At 35.7% G+C, this 26,413-nt stretch overlaps 2 long non-coding RNA genes across 2 annotated transcripts; both read left to right on the forward strand.

Moving 5' to 3' along the window:
• The first annotated feature begins 7,698 nt into the window (after positions 1-7,698).
• Positions 7,699-8,756, forward strand: LOC114309795 (uncharacterized). The gene is made up of 2 exons (XR_003645858.2): positions 7,699-7,924; positions 8,514-8,756. It is a non-coding gene; the product is annotated as an uncharacterized LOC114309795 (long non-coding RNA).
• Positions 8,757-17,054: 8,298 nt separating this feature from the next.
• On the forward strand, positions 17,055-20,122 carry LOC145801391 (uncharacterized). Its single transcript, XR_014342799.1, has 3 exons — positions 17,055-17,542; positions 18,690-18,800; positions 18,884-20,122. It is a non-coding gene; the product is annotated as an uncharacterized LOC145801391 (long non-coding RNA).
• The last annotated feature ends 6,291 nt before the right edge of the window (positions 20,123-26,413 follow it).

The following is a 26,413-nucleotide window of genomic DNA, read 5'->3' on the forward strand; positions in this document are numbered from 1 at the left end:
TTCTCGATCCGTGCCATGAGCTTCTCCATACTTTTTGGTAAAGTTTTTTCTAACGATTTTCGAAGAGGGCACTTATCATCCAGGCCATTCTTAAAAGACACAACCTCCAGTTCCTGGTTACAAGAAGGAATTCGGTTCAACATCTAGTAATACCTCTTGGCGTACGTCCTAAAGTTTTCACCCTTGCTAATGTTCAAGCTAGCAGGGAGTCTACACTTAGTGGCTACAACTTATTTGCAACAAACCTGGCCACAAACATCTCGGTCAGGCCTTCCCAACTCTTCATTGTTCCTTTCGGCAACTTGTGGAACCAATTCGATGCGATTTTCCCAAAGGATGAGGCGAACACCTTGCACAGCAACTGCTTATTCCCGCTATACAAAGCCATTGAATTTAAGTATAAGCCGATATGAAAGTTTGGATTAGACTTACCATCATAAATATTAAACCTTGGCATATGGAACCTCTTTGGAACCCCGACATACGACGTCCTCAGCTTGATGGGGGATGTAATCTCGACGTTAAGCTGCTTTCTCTGGAGGTAGTCCCTCAAGTCCTCATTCGTTCATCCAGGAGCTCGGATATCAACTGATTTCAGCCTTTTTGGTGCGCTGTTCCCGGTGCCATTGTGTATCCTCTTGGACTTCTCTTCATTCCTTGTATCAAAACACAGGGCCTTTCCCTAGACATGCCGAGGTTCTCTGACATAAGTTTCCTTGGTACGAGGCGTATTCTATGACTTACCTCTCACTGACTCTGCTCGCCCGATATCCCGTAAAGGCCGATATGAGCGCTCCTTTCCTTGCCATGTTGCGGGACTACTGGGATTGTTTTCTGTTCCCCTTTCTGGACGTCAGTCTTGGCCGCTGGTACCAGCGTGTCCTGTAACGGGAATTGTGGTTGCTTCATGTTGCTCTGCATCATGAAATTGACAACCGACTGCATGTCTGCCAACTTGTTTGCCATCCCTTTTATTTCACCATCCCTCCTCAGGCATCTATCCTTCCATACCTAGAGGTCATTTTCGTTGTAATACTCATCTCGACTACCTTTCTTCGGGGCATTACCCTTTTTGCTGACGTCTTTCTCCCCAAGATTCGTATCTTGTGCTCCTTCATTGTGACTTTCTCCTTCGACGTTAGGATCTATATACTCAACACTTTCACTGTGAATGTCGTCCCCAATTCTTTCTTTCTGCCCGTTGTTGGCCATCCATTCTCCTTAAGTTCCTGTAGATGGCGCTAAATTATCGGTGTTGATTTTCGACCATGCAACCAAAAAGGGAACTTAGCTGGAGAGCACTGGCAAAATGGATTAATCCCAACAACCTGTAGCAAGAAGATAAGAATACCGCGGTGGTTCGTCCACCCGGGGGCATTCTGACGATCAAGTCAGTTAACTTATCTCTCAAAGATATCAAATAAGTACTCAATGCACAAGTCAAAGCATCACAAATAAAAACATACCTTAGACCCACGAGGGTGCCCCACTTTTATAATGATCATTGTCCAACTTCCCCTAGAAGTCTTACTTCATGGGACTCTATCCTTTACAAGGATAATATCTATCACAGCTCACACTATTTAGACCAAGAAGAACTTTCTGAAGAGTCCCATCTCTTATCCAAATAGGTAGCTTGATGTCATCTAGGACTTTTGTCCTCTATCCGAATATCTCGGGTTCAAATATGATCACATTATATGTTGGCAACTTGGTCCATCTATATGGCACCTAGGTTAACAACTTCGGCTACGTGGACAATCCAAAAAATATGTCTCCACAATTGTGATCTTTGTTAAACAAGAAAGAAAAATTGAAGTAGTCTGTTTTAGCAGGAAAAGAGTAGTTAAATAATGTTTAGATTGATTATAAGGGGGTTTCTTAAAGTTTGATGGAGCTAGTTGATCATCGCACCTACATGTTCTTAGTATATAAATGCTAACTTCTTGTTTTAGTATCTATAGGTGTATTTGAAAGAAGAAAAGTGATGAATGATATCACACACTCGTTCCTTGTCTCCTCTTTAATGTGAAAATTAGATGAAAATAACATCATGATAATTTTAAGGGTAAATTATATATACACCTCCTAAGGTTTGATTAAAATATAAATTGTCCACTGTGGTTCTAGAAATTACATTCCACCTCTTGAAGTTTCTAATTTCATAATAAATTGCCCATTTTATTAATAAATCATCAAGTCAATTAACAATTTTTAATGATATTATAAATATATTTTAATTAATAATTTAGGTAATTTTATTATTGTATAGGAGAGAAATTATGAATTTCTTTTTTTTTTTTTTTAGTTAATTTTGTTAAATAAAAATTTTTAACGAGGGAGTATTTATAATTTTTCAAACTACAAGGGACAATCTGTACTTTAACCAAACCTCATGGGGTGTATTTGTAATTTACCGTAGTTTTAAAGTTGAGTGTTATTTATTTATTTGGATTAATTGGGGTGGTTTGTGAAATTTTGTTCAAGTTTCTTTTCTTTGTGAGGCTCCATATTAAAATTGTTTAATCTTTCTTTACTATCTAACCTCAAGCTTTCTAGTCCCTCCAATCCTTTAAATGGCCTTTTGATCGATTGTTATGTATCTCAGCCCTTAATTGAGGCCAAGTTTGGAAAGTTTCAAATAATCCATCCTTTTGGTCCTGTTTGGTAGAGCTGTGGGAAAGTGTTTATAGTTTATGCCTTAACAGCTTATAACTTATAACTATGAACATAACCTGATTTTTGACTTATAAATTAAGCATCTCCTGCCCCACTCAAAGAATAAGCTGATTTCTGACTTACAAAAAGCTATAAGCTGCATTGTTAAGCTAAACTAAATACATCAAAATAGCTTAAATTAAGCTGAAAGCTGAAATAAGCAGCTTTAAGCTGCACCAAACAAGCACTTTATCTTTTTATCTTTTTTTCCATCACATCATCTCTCTACTTTTCTGTACATCTTTTCGTAAAAAGATAAAAAGTACACTTATTTAGGTCATCCCAAAAAACCCATGAATTAAACATTCCTTTGATCTTTCTCACAACGTAATACCATATTAGAAGAGTTATCTCATTGCTAGCTCTTGAGAAGTTGTTTACTCATTCTCTACCTAGGAAAATGCTTACAAACTTTACAAACAAATGTGGCACCATAGTAGCATTTGACACATCTTTCTGTGACTGAAAAGTAATGCGTTCAATGGTTGGCAATTCAGGCCTCGTTTGGGAATCTTCTTTTTTAGTTAAAAAATTAAAAAGTTATTAAATTAGTCAAAAAGTTAACAATTCATACCAAAAAGTCAAAAATTCTCTTTTTTCTCTACTTTTTGCACATCTTTTCGTAAAAAGTCAAAAAATCATCCCAAACATATTAGGTTCTTTTTAGCTCATATTTTAGCCAAATAGCCAAAAAGTTACTAAATTAACATGTTCTATGTGAGTTCGTAAGAAAAAAAAAAAAAAAATTTCATTTGTTTGTATAACATCGACTACATATGCTACACAATCATTTGTGCATACCACTGTTTTTCAATTTCACAAAAAAAAAAATTGTTCAAAAATTCTCTAATTCCCATTTACATCTTAAGAGATCACCTTTAAAATTAGTCTCATCTTTTTGAACACATGCAACATGAGATAATTGACCTGGGAGTTAATGCCTAAATCAACATTTTGCCTTGTAATTAACTCGATTCAATAGTATCAAAAGACTAACATGGAAAAACGCGATATGAATAAGGTTATTTCGGGAATCGATAAAGCATAAGAAAATATCCAACAAAAATCCTGAAAACCCAAGTTAGTCCTACATCACATATTGTCCCAAAATGATTTTTGAAAACAAAAATGTACCCATTATTACAACATATGGCTTGGAAATATTTGGACAAGCTTTAGAATTGGCATCAAATCACCTTATTTGGTACTAATTTTTTGAATTCAAGTTTCTAAAAATTAAATTTTTTACTTTTCATGTTTTTCTTTATAGTATTTTTTTAATATTCTAAGTTTTTTTTTAAATACATTTAATATAAATACAATTACTAGGGATATTTATCAATAAATCTCACCATACAAATAAGTACTCCAATTAGTTTTAAATTTTTTCTATTAATCTGTTAAGTCCTATTAGTGAAAAGTTTCTTTCCGTGTGGTCCTATTTTTTATTTTGATATTGTTTTGGTGGACAACTATACCCTTTTATTAATGTGACAGGTATGATGTGACACTTCAATGTGAGAGGTATTAATGTGACACTCCAACGATATGACATTCCAAAAAAATTAAGAACTCTTTACTGTATTTTTCCTAAATGTGACAACATGGCGGGTATGATGTGACACTTTTTTCCAAACATGACATGTGACACTCCAACGTGACGGGCATGATACGATACTCTAACAAAAAATTAAAAACTCTTTAGTGTACTTTTCTAAACGTGACATGTGACACTCCAACGAAACGGATATGATGTAACACTAAAATGTGACATGTATTAATGTGATACTACCAAAAAATTAAAAACTCCTTAGTGTACTTTTCTTAAATGTGATAACGTGACAGGTATAGTGTGACACTTTAAAACTTATTCCAAAAAAAATAAAAACTTGTTAGTATATTTTTTTTTTCTAAATGTGACAACATGACAAGTATGATATGACATTTTTAAAAAAATAAAAACTCCCTAGTATACTTTTCTCAAGCGTGACAACGTGACAGGAATGATGTGACACTCCAAAAAAAATTAAAAATTTCTTAATGTACTTTTCCCAAATGTGACATGTGGCACTCCAATGTGGCGGATATGATGTGACAGTCTAAAAAAATTAAAAAAACTCTTTAGTGTACTTTTTTCAAATGTAACACTCTAACGTGACAGGTATGATGTGACACTAAAAAACTCTTTAGTATATTTTTTTCAAATGTGACACTTCAATGTGGCGCGCCCATGAGTCATTATACATGCAAAAGGACTAAATGAATCACAAGAAAAAATATGAGACTATATAGATTACAAGTCTAAAATATAAGACTTATTGGTCAATTTTCCTAAAAAGTATTATATTAGTGAAAATATCTTTAAAAAATTCACTAAATACCAAAATATAAAAAAATACAAAAAATTAGTACATTTTCATATTTTTGTGTATTTATTAATTTTTTCAAATATTTTTTTCCAAATATTTTAATTTTTTAAGATACATCTAAATTATATGCATATAATAAGTAAAAAAATTATTTAAAATAATAAAAAAATTCAATAAAAACAAAAAAAAATAAAAAAATAAAAAATTCAATTTTCAAAAACTTAGAACCAAACAAAGGGAATGTTGTCAGCATTATCTATCTCTACGCAAAGTATCTGATTCGCCATCATCTAAGGCGTGCCCATTTTAGTTTATTCTATTCCCCCAAATGGACTACTATATCTGTCTGTTTCACCAACAAGTCTTGATGGTTCTATCCATGGAGAAATTATTCATTGCCCCCACCATGTCCTCAATGCTCACAGTTAACTCACCCCATGCCAAACGTTCACAAAACGGCCTTTAAACGGACGTTACCTGGAAGTGTTTTGATTTCCCAACTGGATTGCATAATGTACTGGAAGTGCTGGTTGAAATGTTTGAATGAATATACTTATTTCATTTTGGCTTGAGTTTGATGAATATAATTATCCATTTCTTATTTTTCATATCATAGCCACCATTTTGTGCAATAGGTTTTTGTTTTTTTTTTTTTTTGCTATGATATTAAAGGCAATGTGAATCACCAACTCTCTTACCTATCAAACAAGAAAGACCCATCAATTCTCTCTCGTGTTTCTTTTCTTTTCTCTCATTTTGCTCCTAAAGTTGAGTTGGAATGGTTAGAAAACATTATGGTCAACAATTATAAAAGCTGATGAATATCTGAGCACATGGTGTGCAATCAAATATGGATTTCCCAAAAAAAAAATAAAAATAAAAAACTTGGATGGCAGTTTTAAAAAGAGCTGCAGTAACTAATGACAACTCCATGGCCATGCTTGCATGTCCACAAAAGAAAATGTTTGGTTCAATTGTGATCCAAATATTTCTGTAAGGTTGTTCTCATACTCGGCCAGCATTTGATAGGGTTCCGTAATGCTCTTTGCACTTCCTCCTCCTCTATTGATGTATTTCCATACTATGTATGTTCTCCTCCATCAATAAAATTTTCCTATAGCTAATAAAAAAATAAATATAGCGCAGAGTAATTCATTGTTTTCTTTCCACATAATGTAAATAGGAGTGATGGTAATTCGTTGGGTCATTGTAAAATACATCTTTAAATCATTCCAAACTCCAAAATTATTTTCAAAACATACAATTAAACAAATTTTCAAATTTTATAAACTCTTTCCAAAAAATTATTTTTCAAAATTGTCTCACTAAGTATAAACTAAACATGGCCTATATTTTTCCTTGTTTTTTATGTTCACATGTCTCTATATTTTGGTAGAAAAGCAAGCAAAAACTGAGGTAAGGGGGTACTATTTGTGCTAGAAGTAAAATTCAATACCACAAGACAAACTATGAATTACATGACCAACGAATGATTTTTGAGGTTTTGCCAATATGCACTCCATCAAATACCATTACGTGATTGGGTACTCATTAAAATGCCGATATGTGAACTAAAAGATATTATCCATTATACCATTTCAGTTTCTACAGCACAAAAAACCTACAAAGAGGTTCATTAAAATTATGAAATTACATGGCTGAAGAAGGTTTTTTGTGGTGCTGCAACTTTTGACATGGTAATTACAATCATATTTTCAACCAAAATATAAAAATAAAAATTAACCCAGCATATTTCAATTGCCTTCCTTTACTTCCGAGACATTGACTTCAACTTTTCTTTCCATAGCATAACTGATACAATCATCTCATCTAGTGGCTTTACTACAAACACATCCAACTAAAACTTGCATTTGCCAGCACTTGGTTGCATCACCATCAACCAAATATTATCTCAACAAGTTGTGCAGTAATCCTCTTCATTTCCACCTTGCAATGTCCAAGAAAGTCGAGCCAAATGTGTCCTTTGTGATTTAAGCCAAGAAGACCTCACTAGCTCATATCTGCAATGGGTATAGGTAGTTAATTCTCACATTTACAATTCCAACTTAATTGTTAGAAATGAAAATAAAACTCAAGAAGCCACGATGAAATCAGAAAATTAGGTTGTAAAACTCAACCTGAAATGAAACAATACTCCATTCAGACATTTCAACAAAGAATTTTAATAAACTGTGTAACCCAGATGCTAAATTAGTTAATTTTTGTCACCAAAATAAAGGTGAAAGAAGGAAACAATGCAATAGTTCTAGCTACCATTCCTCCAAGGGCGTCGGTGTTCCCCAAATGTTTTCACAGGGCGGTCGGCAATGGTGATTCTTTGGCAACGTCTTGAAAAGAGTTGGGCGTTAGAATTGTACACACACAGCATTAAAGGACGCTCAGTCTCAGATGCCGTTTCGTAAACGTTTGCCTTGGTTATGATTTAGCTGACTTGGCTGGGTCTACTGACATTGTACCAGATGTCACTTTTTGATTGGTCTGTGGCACCACATTGTGAAAGTGACGTGGTGCCTTTGGGGCAATGAATAATTTCTCCAATCCATGGCATGATTCGAAAAAAATAAACCTATAAATTGAAGCGTTCCAATGGTACTGATATACTTGAGGCCAGCTAAATTTACAGGCTTTAATCTCTTTTCTTCCGAAGAGTAATCAGAAGAAAAAAAAAAATGGCATCACTCAAGGCTGACAAACCTTGTTGTCGTGAAACAGCTGCGCAGGCCAAGAAAGAGCCCGCCAAAGCTCCAGCAGTACCTTTGCCCTCCCCTCAGCCCACTAAGATGGTTGAGCAGAAGCCCCTCGAGCCTAAGAAGAAGGTACATACCTCTTGATGTTTATTTATTTGAAGGTCAGGTCGGGTGCAGCAGGGATAGTCATTTTCTCCTATCGTACTCCGCAGCCGCATCCCTTGCCCTGATTAAGAAATGGGGTGGGGATGGATTTCACTTCCCCCGCCCTGCCCTGTTCCACCCGAATCTGTCCCGATTATATTTATTAAATATAATTATATATATAATTTATTTATTTTTCATTATAATAAAGTTGAAATACTAAAATATTATACTTAATATTAATTTTTATTCTTTTGGTCGAAGATAGAAGTTAGCATTCTACTCACTACATCCTAAGGCGCACCTACATGCCACTTGACCACAAGGACCTCGACAATTTTTATTCATTTATTTTCTATCTTATATAATATAATTTTTATAAATCCGCCACAAACCCGATCCGTGACCATCCCTAGACCTGGAAGTCATGGGTTCGAGTCGCGAAAACAACTTCTCTGCTTGCAGGATAAGGCTGCGTACATCAACCATTTTTCAGACCTCACAAATGCACTGGGTATGTCCTTTTATTTTATTTTATTCATTTATCTAATTGTCATTTTGATGGTTTTTCTAGGTACCAAGCGTTACCGCTAGCAAGCCAGTTGCCCCAAAGAAGAAATAAGAAGAACAAGGACGAATAGTGTTGGGCGTGACTTATCATATTCTATATATGAAGCTATGTAAACCAATTCAGTTCTTCTTATGTTTGTCAATGTTGTGAGACACTAGCTTGTGATCCATATCTATGTAGAACCCTTTTTAGGCTCAGCCTAACTAAATAAAACTTACTTATTTAAGGATGATTTCTCATTGCCAATCTTACGCAATTATGTGAATGTGATGCTCAATTGTTTTCTAAGAAGAAATATGATAGAAAAGAACTGTTACAAAACCAATTCAATTCAAGAAGAACAGAAGAATCCACAAAGAAAGTTGAAAATAATTCACATTTGTCCGATTTGAAACATAAATCCTACTGACAGACGCAGATCGAACAAAAAATAAACTGTTTGATGATCATGCCAAGTTATGTTTCATTAGAATGATTTCTCCTTCCATTGTACTTTGAAATGAGGTCATTTTAAGTGATAAACACAAATCAAACATATTTGAAAATCCAAGCAATGCCGTTATATCATTGCTTTCTATATTAGCCTCTAAAAAATCAACCATTCTCATCAATTGTCATCTCCACATATCCAATAATTCCAATAGAGTTTCTCTGATATATAGTGTTGGAAAATAATGGATTTTTAGTAACTTTAATTCGAAATTAAAATGGGATTCAACCGCTGGTTGAGGTGTGTCTGAGTAATTTTGTATTCTCTTAAATGAGAAGGTTGCAATACAAAAATAATGAACTGAAACCAGTGAGTTATAAATGAGAATTGTCTCATAAAGTGGGCATCAATAAAGTTGGGCTTAGATTTGGACTTAATCGTAGTTTGGACTGAGCCTAGGCTTGTGCTTGTGCATATGCTGGGTTTGGTCCTGAACTTAGTTTGAAGCTTGGGCTAAGCTATGTTGTGTTGGGCTTAGCTTGCGCCTGTGTTTGAGAATTTGACTTGGATCAAGTAGTGACCAAACATTAGTATTCATTTTGTGACCCATCTAGTTGGTTTATTCAAATATCATTATATATATATATATATATATATATTTATTTATTTATTTATTTGTATATATTAAGCACATGAGAAATGTAAGGTTTTGTACCTCTCATATTTTGATGATGGAGTTGATGACCATATTAGTGGCCATAGGTTTTCAACCTTTGTAACTCTAACCTTAATGGCTAGAGTTGGAAGCCTTGGTTAATGGCATTTGATGGCTCTATTGATGTATAGCCTTCATGGCTACTTGTATAAATAGGGGCATTTCTCTTCCAACTTGGTAGGATAGTTTTTGGAGAAATTTTTGATGGAAAATGGTGAAAGTGTTTTGAGACAAAAAAGTTGGAGGTATTTTTTTTTTTACACCAAAGAAAATTTTTCCTATCTTCTTTTGTTAACTCCTTTGGTTCTTGTTAGAAAGAGTGCAACCATTGGCAAATTCACCGAAACTATTCAGAAGGTGCTTTTGCATCAGCTGGTTTTGACCGTCGTATTCTAGGAGATAGACGCGGGTATACCTCCAATATCCATCGGAGGCAGTGAATCTATTTTAAGAAAATTGTCTAGTGCAGGCTTTGATTTGCTTCTTTTCTTATCATTTGTTCTTATTTTTTCAAAAATTTAGTTTACAAAGATGAGTTCTAATATTTAGTTATCCATGTTAATAATTTGTTTCTATTAGTAATATAATCTAATTCATTTATGTATTTCTAGTTGTGTATTTTATTTTGTATTTCATTCTTTAAATTTTAAAAAAATTATCTCGTCATTTCTATTTAATTTATTATATATATATATATATATATATATATTTCTTGTATTATTATAGAAAAATATAAACATATGGATGTTTAATAAACCTGAAGAGGCTTTAGTAGCTAATCCTGGATCTTGCTTCCAAGAAAATACTATGTGTAAGTAAAAAGGTGCCTACATATCTTTCCATTTTATCTATATAAACTAGTAAGAAACTTACAATGATTTTTGTTTTTGATTGGCACTGTCTGATTATTAACTCAGTCAATCAACACAATGTGGGATTTTTTGTACCCAAATTTCTGTCTCTCTGTCTCAATACACTTTCAACTATAGGATCATGGCTTGAGATTCTTGTGCCTTTTTTACATAATCTTACAATTGTGAGTGCATTGAGACAAAGAAATAGAAGAATTTGTGATGCATGGTGTTTGGCCATAGAGTTTCTGGAACTCACAGACTAACATGGCAAATGGAAAAAATCACTAGTAAATGGAAGTTGGTACATGCTTGGAATAACGTGGAATTCGGTTGAGACATGGAAAATGACGCCATGATCAATACTCATCACTTTGTCATGGCATACGATGGATTTTGGTCAAATTACAATGTTTAGGCCTCCAATTTCACGATTTTGCCATTTTTGAAAATATTTGTTTAATTAATTTCTTGATTTAGAAGAATCCGTTTGAGACTAGGTTTTTTCCAAGACGTGTAATTGTTATTTTAGTTTCCAGATTTGAGCTTAACTCAAATATTTCTATTTTTGATAATTTTGTGTTTTCTTTGATTTAGACTTGATTAGTGAGTGTTATCTTTTCTAGCTTATTTCCTATTGTATTTAGGGCTGATTGTTCTATAAATAATGGTTGTGAGCCGTAGAACAATGTAACTTATTTTGACAGAATTAATATATTTTTAAAAGAGAGTATCTCTTTTATCAAATTCATGGTTAATCTTTGTGTTTGAGTTTTATCCCATTATTCTACTTGAAAAATCTAAATTTTTTGTAGGTATTGATTTATGATTATGTATCAATTTTAAACAGTAAACAACAATCCTAATCAAACAATCAAAGATAAATTGACACAACGATTTTACGTGAAAAAAAACTACAATTGGAGCACCTCCAGTTGTGATAAAAAAATCACGGGTAAAAGCCACAAAACAATCCACTAAGAAGACTTTAAGGAATTATACAAGTGTACTCTCAATTACCTAGCAAATCCAGGCCCTAATCAAACCGAACCCTATGTGCCTCTTCCAGCCCTGTCTTCACCTCGAATTGTCTTGTCCAACGTTGAATTCAACATCGAGCCACTCCAGAATCTGCCAAAGCTTCAGGCCCATATTCCCCGGAATCCACCAAGGAATAACTCTCTCTTTGTGAACAAATAATCCTTTGATGTATACTTCTCAAACCATAAGTTAAACTCAAACAAATATCAAAGAAACTAACAAAGAAGCTCTAGAAGAAAACCTTAATATCCAAGAACAAGATCTGGAAGCCGTACTCTAAAACCTGATAGAGCCACATATTTATAGAAAACAGGGCCGCGATGGTCGCTCGAGCGAAGGAATGCTCGCTCGAGCGAGGAGACTAATACACGTGTTTTTTCAAGTGTCTTCGCTCAAGCCACCAAAGTGTTGCTCGAGCAAGAAATACAACTTCTCAGTATTTTTACAGTCAGTGAAAACTTTTGGGACCAAACAACTTCGATTGAGCGCCATCTTAAGCGAACAAACAACTTCGATTGCATTTTTGCATTTTGCTTTGGGGGCGCTACCCCTCAACCCCACCTGGGCGTTGCTCCAGACATACCAAGGGGCGCTGCCCCCTGGACCCCCGCAAGCTGACCGGTCAGCTCAATCCCTGACATTGTCAGCGAAGTGGCAAACATGATAGGATTAAGATCACAAACTCCTCTGCATAGGCACAATTCAGGTTGGATTTGCATCTAAAACTCATAATCTCATTGAAATAAAAGGTCGATAAAATTACAACTGAAATGAGTTTTGTCAAACGAGATTGCCAAGAATAAAAACCTAACACTACACTATATCAATTTGGAATAAAGAATCTCTTAGCCACCAACACTTGGTTTGTTTCTCTGCAACATATATTAATGGCAACACTTAGTTTGTCCCTTTGCAACCAAAAGAAATAGTCTCATATATATTTGTTAACCAGAGGTATATTGAACTGTTTTTCTACTGTCATTTTAATCTGATATTGTGTGTGCTGATTTTCGACCACACTGCCAAACAGGGAACTCAGTTGGAGAGCACAGGCAGAATAAATTGCGCCTGAACAACCTGTCAAAGAAAGATAAGACTCCGGTAGTGGTTCGTCTACCCAGGGGCTCTCCAACGATCAAGTCAGTACTCAATTTATCTCTCAAAGATAGCTAATAGTGCTTAACTCGTAAGCCAGAATACAAAAAGCATACCTTAGACCCACGATGGTGCCTTACTTTCATAGCCAGCACTAACTCGATCCCTGTAGAAGCCTAGCTTCAATGGACTCTGGCTCAATGCTCATCTTGGACTCCTAGCTAGATAAAGATAAACTCTCCTTATGCGCTCATCTCGAATTTTGGTATCTCTGCAGATAACCTCGGCCTAGCCGAGATCATCTAGGCGTCATGACTAAGACACGTGGCACTTTGGCTGACACGTCAGCATCATCTTGACCACATGTTGTTATTCACAAAATATGCCCCACAACTACCCCATAGGTTCTATTACCTCGGCATCCTGAGGTGATGGAACCTATACCATTTGTCCATATAGCACATCGGCTAGGACTTACTCCGTCCTTCATGACCGAGATCATAACACGTAGGCTTCACATGACCAAGACTTTGCAGTCTACTTTATCAATGACCAAAAATCGAGAACCAAGTTCTTCAAGTTCCTTAATTGACCGCCCTTCTAGCCGAGGTTCTTGCTTCATTAAATTAAGAACTACAAGAGTTCTAATTGTGCATGAGTTGTCACACACGGTTTTCCCAACAATTTTATCCACGCTTCCTTTTCACATTGATTCGTACCTGACACGCGCCATCAGGTCTAGTTGCTTCTATGCACGCCGCCTGACAGACACGTTGTCCAAGGCACATTATTATGATTTGCCGCCCTTTTCGTGTTTTTACAAAACATCATTCTCTCTCCGTCTCTTCTCCTTTGTATCTTTTGTTTTCCCTCTATGTTCAAGTTTTTCTCTCTCTAAACAAATCCTCCACCTCCATTGCTATCGAGCTCTCTGCAACTAATTCCGTTCATCTTTTCTGGCGACACTTTCACCGTTCCGCTCCATATATTTCCGCCGTCTAACTCCAACAAACCTTAACATCGGACCCAACTGATGAGTTCTTCATTCCTTTCCATTTTTCAGTTTCAATTTTTCATGACTTGAATATGCTTCCATCTATACCATACGTTCATTCTGTTGCCATTGGATTCATTTTCATGGTTACACTCCATTTCTTTCTTTTCTTCGTTTATGAACCGATTTCCTGTTCTTGAATCTTAAATCTTATACTTGTATAGCCTTTTACGAAAAATGCCAATACTGTTCGGATTTTTTGCACATCTATACACACTCACTCAGTGTTCTTGAATTTCTTGAGTTTAAATCACGTTTTCTTTTCTGTTTCTCTTTCTTTATTTCTAGATTCTTGCCTATGATTTTTTGTATCTGCATAGGTTTTTAGGCTTGGGATTTGTTCTAGAATCCTTTGCTTTAGGAAAACTCAACTAAAATCCTCCTAAATCTTGAAAAACCCTTGCCAACATTCCTGTTTAGGGTTTTATCCGAAGTCCTTCGAAACCACATCAACCACTCCCTTCTGAAATCTTACACCTTCCTTTTTTAGCTGACATAATGGGTATGTTTAGATGGAGGGTAGACACCCTAGAAAAACTTGGGTACTTTAGGAGAGAGTTCTCTATCCCAGTTGATGTTCACCTTAGGCTGGCAGGGAAGGAGGACTCAATCATGCTTGATGAGGACTCTATGCCTTTCCCCGTAGTGGCTTGCATAGAGTGTGGACTTAGGTTCACTCTCAACATTCTTTTCCGACAAGTCCTTCATTATTACAAATTTAACCTAATCCAGCTGGCTATTAACTCTTATAGAGTTATTAACAGGATAATTGCCCTGTCACACCCCAAACCCGCCCCTAAAAGTTTGGGCATGACTACTTCAGAAACGAACACTTAACATGATGTACATAAGATATGGGGCCTGACGGAAGCATTCAATATCGAATAATAACATATATAATATCCATTGAGCTATCACTACTATGCCAGGATCACAAACAGAACATAAGGCAGATAAACATACAGTGACGGCATCTGAAAATTTAGTTATGTACATATACGTATACGGACCCAGCCCTCAAGATTGGGCGTGACAAAAACATTAAAAGGGTAGACGAATTATACACTTCAACCTTAGACGGACTATCAGGGAATAAAACCAAAAGCTTAGCAAAACTCCATAAAATGGGTTGCCTTCATTTAAATGCCTAAACACTCTGAGGTTGACAAAAGGGGAGCAGACGCCGTGGGTTAAGGCTGACCACCTGATTGGTGACCTACAAAAATAGACATAATAGAGAGTGAGCCGGACTCAGTGAATAGTAATACATGAATGAAACGATGCTTAACTTGAAACATAACACATAGCAATGCATATAAAGATGTGAAGTTTACATAGTTAGTCTGATTCTGTGCTAAGCACACAACGACCTTAGGTTCAATCTTGCAACATAAACATGGTGGCTATAAGCCCTTGAGACATGGTGGCACAAGGCCCTTGAAGCATGTGGCATTAAAGCCCTTGAAACATGTGGCATAAAAGCCCTTGAAGCATATGGCATGAAAGCCCTTGAAACACGTGGCATGAAAGCCCTTGAAACATATGGCATGAAAGCCCTTGAAACATACATGTATGAACCCAAGAGGTGTCTCACACGGATTCTAGAGGTGACTCACATTGTAGCACTTAGTTCCGTGTAGCACTTTGTTTCATTTCATGACAACTTATATAGATGGCCATAAGCCTCATAACTTTCATGGAATGGCTTTCAGCCTCATAATTTTCACATATGTATGGACTCAAGAGGTGGCTCATACAGATTCTAGAGGTAACTCGCACTGCAGCACTTAGTTCTGTATAGCACTTTGCTCCATACCAGGAATTAACAGGTTTTCCAGACTAAACCGTACATATCATGTCATATCATAAACGGAATCAAATCATACATATATTTTTTTTATACTTAAATCATAAGCAGAAATTAAAAGTCATATTCGTAACATACTTGAATTCGTAACATACATGAACTTGTACCATGCGTAAACTTATAACATACTTGAACTTGCACCATACTTCAACTTAGAAAATACGTAACTTGTAACACACCTATATTTGTAACATGCTTGAATCTGTAACATACTTAAACTTGTAACGTACATAAACTTGAAACTTAATTACTTAAACCACGGTATTATTACCCCCGAGTAAGGGCCTTGTGCTAAGGATGCCATGGATTCTTTTATATATATAGACAATCAGTCATTAATTCAAAACGTCACATAACAGAAAATAAAGCATTTCTTATCATATCATGTCATTGCAGTACGCTTAACAAAGACAGAACAATTCACATTCTAACGTGGGTTACATAACGATGTTAAACCTTTGCATTCATTTCATTTCGTAGATTCTAAACGATCTCGGATCCATACGTAACACAACAGAATAATCTTGGATTCACACAGATACATCATTCAGAGATGAACACAAGTTCCATTTATTCTTTCAGAAGAGGTAACGTAGTCTGCTGATGAATAAAGGAGAGTTAATATTCGTTATTGACAGAACAAAAGAATTCCAACGTCATACCAATGCACGCAAATCTTTCAATGTTCATAAATGTTAGTGTAACACTTACGAAGAACAGAGCATTAGTGACAATAGTTATCAACGGTAGATAAAATGTACATTTCCATACTACTACTCGCAGAGTGATGGCGGAGCATTCTTTCTCGCGGGGTGTGTCCTGTACACATACATAACTTATAAATTAGTTCATTTCTCTCTGTTGAATTGCTTATGAATTCATTTCGCTTCGAATAATTTATAGATATCAAGAAGGCATCAATTACAAATTTCGACAATATTAAAGGGTCCAGCACGCAAAATGGAGCAACCCATATTTTTCAGCATGGGCCGCACGTGCGGCAAAGTGTCCCACATGTGCGGCAGTGATGCCCCGCACGTGCCTTTTTTACAGTAGCCAACCCTCAAAATTCTTCATTTCCCGCACGTGCGGCCGTGACTCCCGCACGTGCGGCTGGGGTTCCCGCACGTGCGGCCATGACCCCCGCACGTGCGGCGATCTGCCTCAATTTCCAGTCCGAAATTCAACTTTCTCTTCACTTGGCCAACTTAACTTGAAACACAAATTGAGAATAAAATAAGAGTTTTTGCGACGTTTTTTTAACGGCGTTTTTTTAAACGTTATCATTATTAATATTTAACGACGTTTTAAAAACGTCGCATATTTATTTAATTAAAACGACACCGTTTTATGATCAACGGCGTTTAAAAGCGCCTCCAAATGCTGTACATCACACGCGCCTATTTTGGATCTGTGAATAAAGCTTTGTAAACCCTCATGTCTTCAGACATAAACATTGAATCCTCTACACCCTTATCCTCACGTCGCGCCTCTCTCTCAATCCTCTCTAAACCCTTATCCTCACGTCCCCACCCTTATCCTCACGTCGCGCCTCTCTCTCAATCCTCTCTAAACCCTTATCCTCACGTCCCCTCTCTCTCAATCCTCTCTAAACCCTTATTTTGAATCTCACATTCAAATCTCACAGATTCACCGATTTCGAAGCTCCACTTCCACCACCATCTGCACCGGCGAGGTAGCGAGATTCACCGATTCACCTATTTCACAGATTCACCGATTCAAATCTCACAGATTCACCGATTTCAGATCGATCTGCACCGCCACCGCGATTTCGATTCAGATCGGTCTGCACTTTCACCCCGATTTCGATTCTCTCTCAAAGAATCATCTTTGATTTCATCTCAGAGCGATTTCGATTTCTCTCTCTCTTGATTTCAAAGCTCCACCGCCACCACCATCTATGCAAGCTTCCATGGCTTAGCACCTCATCTCCTTATCTCTTCTACTTTGTATTCAAGGTATCAATAATCTTGAACTGCTACATTTATTTTTCTTTTCTTAGCTGCACGAATGATTATTGATTAAGGATCAATCATAAAAGGACAAATAAATTTAAGCAGAAGAAAAAAACAAAGGACAAACTTAGTGATTTTAAATGATGGTTTATAATTTATTAGCTGTTTTAGCAGTTTTATTAGTCTGATTCGCGCACACACACGCCAAAAAAAAAAAAAAAGTTTGTGTATTTTTAATAAAGAGGGATTCATGCTGCTGCTTGTGTACACCTAGATTTTCTAACACCTTGTTTGTATTTAAATAATTATTTCTGTAAAATAAGATACTTGAGATCTTTTGAAGCTGATATCTTTTTGGGCATATACAATTTAGTATCTAATATATTAACACTAATTCCTAAGGGGCTAAATCTGTCTTCTGTGCCCTATAGAAGTTTGTGCATCCTATTCTTCAGAGCCTCAAGAATATCATGGGGATGGCAGTAGATGTCCTGAATTTTGAAATTGACAAACAGAAAGTGCATACGTGTAGTTTGAACTGAGTTGTGTAACTACATAGTGGCCATACCACTAATTTTACCAAGTTTTTTAGGCACCATCTGCGTAGCCTTTTAACACTTCATTTTCTGTCAATGTCACAAATTCAGATTTGGCTTTTATTAGCTACAGTTGGCGTTGTTGACAGGAACTCTTCACACAGCAGTTACTATTTTTTAGCACAACGTGACTTCATTCTTGGTGTAAATGTTGCCATATATCGCTATCTTATTATGTAATCAACATTTCAAAGATTGTCAAATATTAATGAATGATAAGGTAAGTGAAAATAAAATTGACACACTTTGCTTGGAACTAATTGCTAGAGCATTGTTTTGATATGCAGAGTCAATCTTTACTTGTATTGGTGAGACTTATTTCTTAGTTTCTGGAACCAACGACAGTGTTGACAGTAGTTATCACATTTGTTTAGAGTCGTGTTTATTAATCAATTTATTTAAGTTTCAATTACATAAATTTCTTTTTCTTTTACTCTCTTGTGCTTAGTGGCTTTGATCTTATTATTATTATTATCTGTTATTATTTCTCCTTGATTAATGTATTCAGAAGAGTTTGCCTTTACCAGAAACATAATATTTTCAATCTTCTCCAGGTGTTTGCTTTGCTCACGGGATAAAGTACAGCTGACACAACTTTTAAATGATGTAGCAAGAAGGTTCCTTACAATTTTTGTAGCAGTCATACCGAACCAGATATACACTAGGTAATCAATACAGACCTTAGTAGTTTTGTTACTGTGATTGTAATTTTTGGCTTAGTTGTAACTGCCTATTTTCCTACACACAGAGGCATCGGAATCTTCGTTCTTGTGCTCAGTATTCTCCAAGTTTGTTCCTGATCTGATTCAATCTCATTATTTTATCCACTTATGTGAGTGTTAGGCTAGATTAATGTTTTGAGTATGTCTTGAATTCAATCCGGATTATGCTCATCAACTGTTGGTGGCCCCCATGGCCCAACTAATCAATAGGTCTGACCTGGTATATTGTGTTTGAGTCTATTTGACCCAGTTTGGTAGGGTTATTTCAGAGTTCTAGGATTTTTTTTTTATCCACTTATGTGAGTGTAAGGCTAAATTAATGTTTTGAGTATGTCTCGAATTCAATCCGGATTATGCTCATCAACTGTTGGTGGCCCCCATGGCCCAACTAACCAATAGGTCTGACCGGGTATATTGTGTTTGAGTCTATTTTGACCCAGTTTGGTAGGGTTATTCAGAGTTCTAGGATTTTGTGATCTTGAGAGTTTCTATAGCAGAGGGCTGTGTTGAGCGAGCAGGCTCATTGTATTTTCTACATTCCTATTGGAACTCCTTTGCCTTTTCAACATGGTTCCCATCCACCTCTGCTCCTGGTTTATACTCACTAGGATCCTGGTGGGATTGGGATCAAGTTACGGCTCAAGTCTGTCTTGAGGGAGCGCTTACAGTTCCCCCGTCTGTCGCACCCCTGCTTTGCTGGGCCCATATAGGCCCTTCCTGTCTGGTTCCCCAATGGGTAGGGGCTCCCTTGCTCACACCCAAAGAGGATTGCTACTGATAGTTGCCCCCTTCTATGCTTCTTTATCAAGCAAAAACTCATTAGCCTTTCTTTGTCATTGGATGTAGGCTTATAGTCAAATCATGTAAATCCTTGTGTGTTTGTTCTTTCTATTATTTCAAATTTTCTGGTTCCATCATATCAATTAACTTGTGAGCCTTCTTCTGGTATTCAAAAAAGAGAGGGCAAGATTGTAGTCTTGAACCACCTGTTTCATGTTCAGGTCTATGCCTAACCAGGCTAGATTTTTCGAAGCTTTTCAATTTTTGTAACACATTAAAAGAACAAGAAGAGAGAATGCACAAAATCGATGACTACAATTTTTTTTGTCCTATAATGGCTGTTTAGTTTGTCGAGCGTGTATTGATTTTTCATACTTCTAAAAAATGTACAAAGTCCATTTTATTTTTCAGTGAACTCTAAACATGAACTGATAAAATCATGACAAAATAAGTGTTGGGAAAGGATAACATTTACTTGTATTGACATTCAGATACTGGAATTGGTATCACCACTGGGTCGGAAGGATTGCCCTTCTCTTTGGAAATGTGAATATAATAGTGGGAATTCAAATTGGTGATGCGGGTAGTGGATGGAAAGCAGGATAGGGATTTCTTCTTGGTACAGTTCTAATTGCAACTATTGTTTTAGAAATATTGTCAAGGATAAAAAGGTCGGAGCATACAGATGTTCGTCCAGCTTCAGGCAAGGGGATTCTGACCCCTTGCAACCTCACCAACTTATTGTGAAGGTTTTGTTTTTTTTTTTTGAACAAGGAAAGTGAACTTATTGTGAAGTTTGATCCACAGTTGAGTGCTAGTGTCTAGTACTCGGGATCTACACTACCCAACAATCAACTCTCATTCTCTGTGATTTCTTGATTCAGCAATGGAACTAGCACTGTCCTTGGATTTGCTAGTTTGTGTATTGAATTTGCTGCTGCACATTGTTAGCCATCTTTATATTGGATGCTAGGAACATGGATTGTTTGCCATCTTTATATTGGATGCTAGGAACATGGATGGGATGGCCTGGACAGCAATATCAGCTTTTTCCATGGGATCTTTTCTGAACAAGTCTAGGAAGGTAGAATCGATTAGAGAACCGGACACAACGGATATGAATGGTCAAGATTTTTAAGAACTAAGTCTTACAATTTTTGTAAAATGTGATTCATTTATGTGTGTTCTGTATTTAGTTTACGTGTTTGTAACAAAATGTATTACTTCCATGTGCCTCCTGTCTCTCTTTACAACACCAGAAAGTTGAGTCATGTGTTAAGAGAGGTGGCTGAGTGGCTGGTTTGGGACTGGGAGGAAGAAGGGAGGATCTGGACAAGGTCTCTTGAAGCCTGAATTTATGTGGCTTTTTGCTATCTTGTCGAGATTTGTGCAAAAAATTCATTTAAAATGATGTGGCCCAAGTGTTTATTAGTTTCAAGTAAAAAAATGTGTTCACTCATTCCAGATGAAAAAATTCATTAAAGTGGCTTATAATTTTTAAAATATATTTTCTATTTGCAAATTATTTTTCAAAAAAATAAAACAGACCAGTCCTCTCCTACATGCCTCCTCAATTGCTTGTTTTATTACATGGATATGGGCAACTGGATCAGCGTGCTGAATACATGATTTTTATTTCTTCATCATCATTTGTTTTCTGAAGGCATTATTTTTCTCAAATCTGTCCCTCATTGGGGGTTCCTGATGATTGGGGGTGGCATTATATGGATATAGGCTTTATTTTGTTTTTGGTTATTTCCTTGCATCAGCCAATTCAGCTTACTCCTTGGTTCTTGCAAATGATGGTAGGGAAGACCTATTTGAAAAAAAAGCCTTATGAATAGATGGTTGTGTCTACTTCTATTTTACTTGGGTGTTTTTAACCTATTTGTTAATATTTCATTACAGGAAGCTACAAAAAAGGCCCAAGAAGAGGCTTCTGAGCATGTGAGATGTCTAGAAGAAGATTTGGGAAAGTTGAGGTATATTTGATTTGTTTGAATTTCTTTTTTTTCTTCTTCATTTTCTACTTTCTACTGTAATCTTAGAAGCTTGCACTGTTGAAAGAGCTTGGTGATCTGTTTTGTGAATTTTAACTTGGATTGTACACCTTCTTCTTCTTAAAATGTTTTATACTTTAATATATATCAGTATTGGTGGGTCCCCATTCTTAGCAGAAATTGGAGCCACTTTATGTTCCTGAAAATGGATCCATGTACAATTTGTTCGCTAAAGAGGGTGATTTGTTGTTTCAAATAATAAAGACTATAAATTAGCTAAAAGGCTTTGTATGTTTGCTATAACACAGGCAGCTAATACATATAAATCTCAATGAGACACCATATTGTTGTGTTATATGAAGATTATACAGGTTGAAGAAAGTAAACATGCATCCCATAGTTGCACAATGGTGCATGCATTTTATACATTTTAATTCTTTCAAAATTGTATATAGCGGACATGATATTCACAGAAATATTGTGCAAGATTAACAAATTGATCATGAGATTCAGTGTTTAGTCAAAGAGATGAGTTCATCTACATCAATAATCCTAAAAGTGTACTTCTATCTCTAGTATCTGATGTTTAGATATGTTGTTTTCTTTTCCGTGCAGTACAAGTTTTTTGTTGATGGAGAATGGCGGCATGATGAGCACCAACCATTTGTAAGTGGAAATTATGGGCTGGTGAACAGTGTCTTCTTAGCTAGGGAGCCTGATGGGTAGATCTAGTATGGATGTGGATAATGATCTATTTTTTCATTTTTTGGAAGCAAATTATCTTACAAAAGCTTTTGTAATACAAGTTGGTCTAGTTGATAAGAACAAGGTTGTGTGTGACCTTTGGCTGGTGTTGATTTTTGTTGCCATAGGACTGCTGATTTTTTGGTTGAGAATTGTGAATTTAATTTTTGAATATGTTATTTTGTGGGTAATGATGATTGGATATTAAATTGAATAGGAAAGTGAAATAATGCTGCATTTATTATTTGAATAGGAGTTATTATTTCATATTAAGGTTATTTAATTTTATTATAGGTATTTTTTTAGTTTAATAACATAAAATTAGTCCAATTTCACAAAAAAAAAAAGAGGATTTCACGGCGTTTTTAAAACGCCACCTAAACTCTAAAAAGTTAATGGTCAATTTTTTTTAAAAAGATATGACGGCGTTTTGAAAACGTCGCTAAAAGCATAGTGACGTCATGGTAAGGACATTTCGCGGCGTTTCTAAAAACGCCGCCTATTCTAATATCGCGACGTTTTTAAAACGTCGTAAAGATACAGCGACGGCCGCAGCTTCGACGTTTGGTACTAAACGTCGCAAAAGGAATTAGCGGCGTTTTTGAAAGATATAGCGGCGTTTATTAAACGCCACTAAAAGTCTATTTTCCAGCAGTGAGTTTCTCTGATATATAGTGTTGGAAAATAATGGATTTTTAGTAACTTTAATTCGAAATTAAAATGGGATTCAACCGCTGGTTGAGGTGTGTCTGAGTAATTTTGTATTCTCTTAAATGAGAAGGTTGCAATACAAAAATAATGAACTGAAACCAGTGAGTTATAAATGAGAATTGTCTCATAAAGTGGGCATCAATAAAGTTGGGCTTAGATTTGGACTTAATCGTAGTTTGGACTGAGCCTAGGCTTGTGCTTGTGCATATGCTGGGTTTGGTCCTGAACTTAGTTTGAAGCTTGGGCTAAGCTATGTTGTGTTGGGCTTAGCTTGCGCCTGTGTTTGAGAATTTGACTTGGATCAAGTAGTGACCAAACATTAGTATTCATTTTGTGACCCATCTAGTTGGTTTATTCAAATATCATTATATATATATATATATATATATATATTTATTTATTTATTTATTTGTATATATTAAGCACATGAGAAATGTAAGGTTTTGTACCTCTCATATTTTGATGATGGAGTTGATGACCATATTAGTGGCCATAGGTTTTCAACCTTTGTAACTCTAACCTTAATGGCTAGAGTTGGAAGCCTTGGTTAATGGCATTTGATGGCTCTATTGATGTATAGCCTTCATGGCTACTTGTATAAATAGGGGCATTTCTCTTCCAACTTGGTAGGATAGTTTTTGGAGAAATTTTTGATGGAAAATGGTGAAAGTGTTTTGAGACAAAAAAGTTGGAGGTATTTTTTTTTTTACACCAAAGAAAATTTTTCCTATCTTCTTTTGTTAACTCCTTTGGTTCTTGTTAGAAAGAGTGCAACCATTGGCAAATTCACCGAAACTATTCAGAAGGTGCTTTTGCATCAGCTGGTTTTGACCGTCGTATTCTAGGAGATAGACGCGGGTATACCTCCAATATCCATCGGAGGCAGTGAATCTATTTTAAGAAAATTGTCTAGTGCAGGCTTTGATTTGCTTCTTTTCTTATCATTTGTTCTTATTTTTTCAAAAATTTAGTTTACAAAGATGAGTTCTAATATTTAGTTATCCATGTTAATAATTTGTTTCTATTAGTAATATAATCTAATTCATTTATGTATTTCTAGTTGTGTATTTTATTTTGTATTTCATTCTTTAAATTTTAAAAAAATTATCTCGTCATTTCTATTTAATTTATTATATATATATATATATATATTTCTTGTATTATTATAGAAAAATATAAACATATGGATGTTTAATAAACCTGAAGAGGCTTTAGTAGCTAATCCTGGATCTTGCTTCCAAGAAAATACTATGTGTAAGTAAAAAGGTGCCTACATATCTTTCCATTTTATCTATATAAACTAGTAAGAAACTTACAATGATTTTTGTTTTTGATTGGCACTGTCTGATTATTAACTCAGTCAATCAACACAATGTGGGATTTTTTGTACCCAAATTTCTGTCTCTCTGTCTCAATACACTTTCAACTATAGGATCATGGCTTGAGATTCTTGTGCCTTTTTTACATAATCTTACAATTGTGAGTGCATTGAGACAAAGAAATAGAAGAATTTGTGATGCATGGTGTTTGGCCATAGAGTTTCTGGAACTCACAGACTAACATGGCAAATGGAAAAAATCACTAGTAAATGGAAGTTGGTACATGCTTGGAATAACGTGGAATTCGGTTGAGACATGGAAAATGACGCCATGATCAATACTCATCACTTTGTCATGGCATACGATGGATTTTGGTCAAATTACAATGTTTAGGCCTCCAATTTCACGATTTTGCCATTTTTGAAAATATTTGTTTAATTAATTTCTTGATTTAGAAGAATCCGTTTGAGACTAGGTTTTTTCCAAGACGTGTAATTGTTATTTTAGTTTCCAGATTTGAGCTTAACTCAAATATTTCTATTTTTGATAATTTTGTGTTTTCTTTGATTTAGACTTGATTAGTGAGTGTTATCTTTTCTAGCTTATTTCCTATTGTATTTAGGGCTGATTGTTCTATAAATAATGGTTGTGAGCCGTAGAACAATGTAACTTATTTTGACAGAATTAATATATTTTTAAAAGAGAGTATCTCTTTTATCAAATTCATGGTTAATCTTTGTGTTTGAGTTTTATCCCATTATTCTACTTGAAAAATCTAAATTTTTTGTAGGTATTGATTTATGATTATGTATCAATTTTAAACAGTAAACAACAATCCTAATCAAACAATCAAAGATAAATTGACACAACGATTTTACGTGAAAAAAAACTACAATTGGAGCACCTCCAGTTGTGATAAAAAAATCACGGGTAAAAGCCACAAAACAATCCACTAAGAAGACTTTAAGGAATTATACAAGTGTACTCTCAATTACCTAGCAAATCCAGGCCCTAATCAAACCGAACCCTATGTGCCTCTTCCAGCCCTGTCTTCACCTCGAATTGTCTTGTCCAACGTTGAATTCAACATCGAGCCACTCCAGAATCTGCCAAAGCTTCAGGCCCATATTCCCCGGAATCCACCAAGGAATAACTCTCTCTTTGTGAACAAATAATCCTTTGATGTATACTTCTCAAACCATAAGTTAAACTCAAACAAATATCAAAGAAACTAACAAAGAAGCTCTAGAAGAAAACCTTAATATCCAAGAACAAGATCTGGAAGCCGTACTCTAAAACCTGATAGAGCCACATATTTATAGAAAACAGGGCCGCGATGGTCGCTCGAGCGAAGGAATGCTCGCTCGAGCGAGGAGACTAATACACGTGTTTTTTCAAGTGTCTTCGCTCAAGCCACCAAAGTGTTGCTCGAGCAAGAAATACAACTTCTCAGTATTTTTACAGTCAGTGAAAACTTTTGGGACCAAACAACTTCGATTGAGCGCCATCTTAAGCGAACAAACAACTTCGATTGCATTTTTGCATTTTGCTTTGGGGGCGCTACCCCTCAACCCCACCTGGGCGTTGCTCCAGACATACCAAGGGGCGCTGCCCCCTGGACCCCCGCAAGCTGACCGGTCAGCTCAATCCCTGACATTGTCAGCGAAGTGGCAAACATGATAGGATTAAGATCACAAACTCCTCTGCATAGGCACAATTCAGGTTGGATTTGCATCTAAAACTCATAATCTCATTGAAATAAAAGGTCGATAAAATTACAACTGAAATGAGTTTTGTCAAACGAGATTGCCAAGAATAAAAACCTAACACTACACTATATCAATTTGGAATAAAGAATCTCTTAGCCACCAACACTTGGTTTGTTTCTCTGCAACATATATTAATGGCAACACTTAGTTTGTCCCTTTGCAACCAAAAGAAATAGTCTCATATATATTTGTTAACCAGAGGTATATTGAACTGTTTTTCTACTGTCATTTTA

Source organism: Camellia sinensis, chromosome 10 (genome assembly GCF_055761805.1).
Source record: "Camellia sinensis isolate YWXY chromosome 10, ASM5576180v1, whole genome shotgun sequence".
Lineage (NCBI taxonomy): Eukaryota > Viridiplantae > Streptophyta > Magnoliopsida > Ericales > Theaceae > Camellia > Camellia sinensis.